Source organism: Gossypium arboreum, chromosome 10 (genome assembly GCF_025698485.1).
Source record: "Gossypium arboreum isolate Shixiya-1 chromosome 10, ASM2569848v2, whole genome shotgun sequence".
Classification (NCBI taxonomy): Eukaryota; Viridiplantae; Streptophyta; class Magnoliopsida; order Malvales; family Malvaceae; genus Gossypium; species Gossypium arboreum.
The window spans coordinates 121961090-121967138 of record NC_069079.1 but is presented as its reverse complement, the minus strand read 5'-3'; positions in this window follow the sequence as shown (position 1 = coordinate 121967138).

Sequence of the window (6049 nt, the reverse complement as noted above, 5' to 3'; positions counted from 1 at the left end):
CAACCCGCTCACGGTCCTACATAATAAAATTATTATTATGTATATAGTAAACACTATATATAAGAGTTTGGAAATACGTAATACCTCTCCTTTCTTTGAATTCCAGAATCTAATCACATCTTCCCATTGGTACCTCAGCATTCCCGGCGGGACATTTCTCAATTTTTTCTCGAGGCTTATGTCTTTCTTAAAATATAGTTTTTTCAAACTGCTTTTATGGTCTCTCCATTTTTTCCCAATGCCTTCTTGATATAGTCATCGGAGACCTCTAAAGCAAATCTCTCCTAAAAAAACACAAGTTTAGAATGTAAATATAAATGAAACTTAAACCAAAGTATTATAAATTACATTCATGTTTTGTTACCTTAATATTATCCAGAGCTTGATTTTTGTTGCTATCAGGCATGTGATGCCATGATTCGTAGTTGATAGGCAACATATTGGCATTTCATGATATAATGCCCAAATAGCCTGCTAAAAGTCGAGCTTCAGATCCAATAGGCTGACCATAACTATTTCTACTTACTTTGACACGCTCGATAGGATTTAATTCGTATAAATCTTTAAGCAGCGTACGTCCTCGACCTCTGCGCGTCCCACCACTTTCAGCTGAAAAATGGTATATTATTATTATATTAAAATTGACAAATAAATCAATAATAAAAGTCAACACATGTAAAATAAACTTAACATTACTTTGAAATTTGCGGGCTCGTCAAGTGTCTCGGCACATTCAAGATCCAACAAGCTGTCTCTTTGTTCACTATTTGCTTCTTCCGAATTTGGAGTATTCGGACAATACTTAAATCTCGTAATCTTCTTCTACGCATTTTTCCTGCAATACACATAAAATAGTTAAAATTTTAGTAACAAATTACAACAATAATAGTACATATAAAATAGTTAAATAATATAACATTACCAAGATTAAAATTATAATATTACATATAATTAAAATATCGTAAAATCTTACTACATCATTATTCGTAAATATCTTCATCCACATCATGTCGAACCCATTGATGTTGTCTACTAGTACTAGGGATATTTTCATCTAAGTTTTGTTCTGGAAAAGGTAATGTTTCTGATCTTTCGACGATGTCATCTCTACTTCCATTACCCATGTCGAACAAGTCTCTAGGGGTGTTCCGGAGTACAACATACCATCCCTCATCAGTTGGATCTTTCGAATAAAAAACTTGTTTCACTTGAGAAGAAAATACATATGGCTCGTCCATCAATTGTTGTCTAGTGTGAATCAAGCGAGAGAAATTAACCATTGTAAAACCAAATTGATCTTTTTTAATTCCGCGAGCAGTATTAACATCAGCCCAATCACACCGAAATAAGACAACTTTCCATCTGCCATAATAATCCAATTCAATAATATCGGTAAGAAGTCCGTAATACTCCACATTACCCTCAACCGGATTACTGTCCCTAGCACTATCATAACTTGTAATTGAAGAATTAACAACAATTCCACAATTTTGAGTTCTCCTCATTCTCTCGCAATATTTTGTATGAAATATGTATTTATTGATGAGAAATGCACTATATTTTTTTTATTACTCTGCTCGGACCTTGGGAAAGCCATTTAATTTCGTTATTGACGTTCCTCCCACTCCAAACCTATTGAACCGAAAGTAAATTAAGTAATTATAAATGTATTATGGAAAAACATTCTTATTTGATTAACTAAATTTCACGATTATATGTAACTTATTAACTTTAGTTACATACCGTTTGGCTTAACCATTCATGAAAAGATTCTGTGAATAACTTATTAATCTCTCGATGTTGTAATCTTCAAGAGCATGCACGAGATCTCAAAATTTGTTTGTACTCACTATGTTAAAAACAAGTTTAATTAGTTAGAAGATAAAAAAATCAAAACGACAAATATGTGAAGAATTTTAGAACTTACTTGCGTAACGGTTCAACTGAATCGTGGTGAAAAAGTACATATCGATGTGCTTGTATCCACGATATATCATCTAATTTTGCAATTTCAAATTTGCCAATTGGTTCTCCATAACTTTGGAATAAATAAGTTTCGGCCAAGTTATGAGCATTGAGCCCAGATTTCTATTTGGTCTATTCAATCGTGTTTTAACATCTTCTAAATATCTAGAATAGAAGGTCATGCACTCCTCTGCCAAGTAGCCTTCAGCAATTGATCTTTCTGGATAACGCTTATTGCGACAATAAGATTTCAATTTGCTTAGGAACCTAAACACGATATACAATATTTATCAAAAGTTGTAACTAAATGTATAGAGGCGAATGAATAAATACTTGACAAATAAATTAGCACCTTTCTATAGGATACATCCATCGATAAAAAATTGGTCCACCAAGTATTGCTTCGTGAGGGAGATGGATTACCAAGTGCACCATAATAGTGAAGAAGGAAGGTGGAAAGATCTTTTCCAAATTGCATAATGTCAAAGTAGCTCGATCCTGTACTTTCTTAAGTTCTTCAACATCCAAAAATTTGCCACAAATAGCTTTCATTATATTAGATAGTTCAATTATACAGGACACCACATTTTTGACATGCAGCACCGTAAAGCAATTGGGAGTAAATCTTGCATCAAGATGTGGTAATCATGTGATTTTAATGACTATAATCTTCGATCTTTAAGACTCACACATCAAGATATATTTGGCGCATACGCATCTGGGACCTTTATATCCTTTAACACCATGCAAAACACCTCTTTCTCTTTCTTTGACATTGAAAAAATAGAAGGCGGCAATCGATATTTCCCATTCGAAAGTACTTGAGAATGAAGATCACGCCGAATTCTCATGTCAACTAAATCAAGTCAACTCTGAAGATTGTCTTTTGATTTTCCATCGACATTTAAAATTGTCCCAATTATGTTCTCGCAGACATTCTTCTCAATATGCATGACATCAAGATTATGGCGTAAAATATTGTGCTCCCAATAAGGCAACTAAAAAAAATACTCATTTTTTCCACAAGTCTGCCTCATTAGGATCATCCTTTTCGTCAGATTCATCATTTGATTCATCCCTCGATCTTCTCCTTATTTGCGTGATAGGTGGTTGATTCATCTTTCCGTAACTAAAGTTGATATCTTTTAATATAAACAAGATTTCAGATCCAACAGTCTGCTCAGGAGCTCCTTTGTACTCTTTAGTACCGTCAAATAGAGTCATCTGAAATCTAAATTTATGATTTCCATCTAACCACCAACGATGGCCCATGTAAGAGAACTTCTTCCCATTATACAACCACTTCGAACAAGTTTACGCAGCACAACAAGGACAGGCATAACGTCCTTTAGTACTCCAACCCGATAAATTAGCATAAGTAGGGAAATCATTAATTGTCCATAATAAAGCTGCACGTAAATTAAAGTTTTCCTTTCTTAATACATCATATGTCTCAACACCCGACCATAACTGTTTTAACTCTTCAATAAGTGGCTGCAAATAGATGTCAATATCATTTTCGGGACCTTTCTCTCCAGGGATAATCATTGATAAAATAAATGAAGATTGCTTCATGCAAATCCATGGAGGCAAATTGTAAGAACAAGCACTACAGGCCAAGTAATTGTCTGAAGTACTCATGATTTTAAAAGGATTAAAGCCATCACTGCTAGCCCAGGCCTCACATTCCGAGGATCACTTGCAAAGCTTGGAAATTTACTGTCAAACGATTTCCAAGCTAAAGAATCAGCAGGATGCCTTAATAATCCATCATCGGTTTGTTGTTCATTATGCCACCTCATAGAATCGGCAGTCTTTGACGACATGAAAAGCCTTTAAAGTCTTGGTATTAGGGGAAAATATCGCATAACCTTGACTGGCTTCTTTCTTAATTGTACCCCACCTTCATCCCCATTCACATCTTCTGTTTTCCCATTCATCCAATGAGACTTACCGCAAACATGACAAGATTGTTGGTTCTTCTGATCACCCCAGTACAACATGCAGTCATTTGGGCAACTATGAATTTTATCGTACCTAAGGTCCAAATCTTTTATTAGTCTCTTCATATCTTGACAAGACTGGAGGATTTTTGCAAATGGAAACATCTCTCTCAGAAACTCTAGCAGCATTGTAAAAGAGTTTTCGATCCACCCTCCCAAACATTTTAAGTGAAATAGACGAATGCAGAAGGACAATTTCGAATATTTTGATCCCTAGTAAAGTTCTTCGTTCATTTCATTAAGTAAATTGTAGAACTCCGTCGCTTCTTCATTTGGCTCCTCATCAGGTGCACTTGTTCCCGTTTCGCAAAAAACATTGCCACCAATATTACAATCGTCGGATGCAATAAAGTCAGGTGGAAACGATTGCTCACCATGACTGTGCATATTAAATGCATCCCGCAACATACCTTCCATGTCATCTTGTCTAACATACTGGTGGTAATCAGTGTCAGGATAAGTTAGATTAATCGTTGAAGAAGTTCCACTAGATGTACACTTTCCATGGAAAATCCATTTTTTATACCCCCGAATAAAGCCATCAACAATTAGATGTTCGTAGACAACTTCACGTAAATTCCAATTGATGTTGCCACACTTCTTACACAGGCAAAGAATCATATTCTCTTGGCTTGCATTTTGAAATGCAAAATTTAGAAAAGTTTATACTCCATTTCGATAGGCGTTGCTTACCCTTGACAATTTCATCCAACTCCTATCCATTTCGTAGTTCTTGAATTCTAAAGTTGACAATAAATTACACGGGTAAGCTGTTTATTTATAACTCTAATTAAGTTATGTAAGTTATGATATGATATATATTTATGTATAATGTAAGTTATGTAAATTATGTAAGTTCTGTAAGTTATGTGAGTTATGTGAGTTATGTAAGTTATGTAAATATAAGTTATGTAAGTTATGTGAGTTATGTGAGTTATGTGAGTTATGTAAGTTATGTAAGTTGTATTAGTTATGTAAGTTATGTAAGTTATGTAAGTTATGTGAGTTATGTAAGTAAGTTATATGAGTTATGTAAGTTATATAAGCTATGTAAGTTATGTGAGTTATGTGAGTTATGTAAGTTATGTAAGTTATGTAAGTTATGTGAGTTATGTAAGTTCAAGTATATATTTTATGTACTAGTGATGTATTCAAGTATATATATTTTTAGAATCTTATAAATTTTGCACATTAATAATTTATACAAGTATAAATTCTTATATATTAAAATGATATAATATTTTAATTATTTTCACATTCCATTTTCTTAGATTTAATATGTTCTTATATATTAAACTTGACAATAAATTTATTACTTCAACATTCCATTTTTATACCTCGGAAAAAAAATAAAAATAAATTTTGACAATGTGAAAAATCACATGGAAAAAAATTATTTTAATTAAATAATATTTATAAAATTATATTAATTTAATAATATTTAAATAAATTAATCCAATTTATATTATTAATTAATCCAAATTATATTAATTAAATAATATTTAAATAAATTAATCCAAATTATATTAATTAAAATAAGATTGAACATTGTTTTAATATAGACATGTGTTTTGCTTTTATTTGACAAATCACATGTGCAGTTAAAATATAGATGTACAATAGTCCACACTTAATTTAATTTCTTTTTACAAGTCATCTTTTCTTAAGTACATGTTAAAGCATTGTGTGAACATCCGTATTTAGTTTAAAAGCTATGATTTATTTTGAATAAAAGTTTTAACTTAAATCATAAACGGACGATAATATTTGTGAAAAAGCAGACGAGCATATTTCAATAATAATTTAAATTTAATTATAAAAATATATTAAATATTTGTATCGGAGATGGGACATATTATACGAATAATTTAATTTATTAAAAATCGTGATAGAAATATAGAAATATTTAATCACAAATTACAAAAATAGGGTAGAAAAATTGACGTGACAAATACACCGCAGATTTCCATGGAGAGACATCAAATAAAGATTTAGCAAATTAAATATACATACCTCATAGAAATTGTAAATTGGATGGTAGAGTCAATTCCAGCTCAATTCCAGCAAATTAAATTACACCT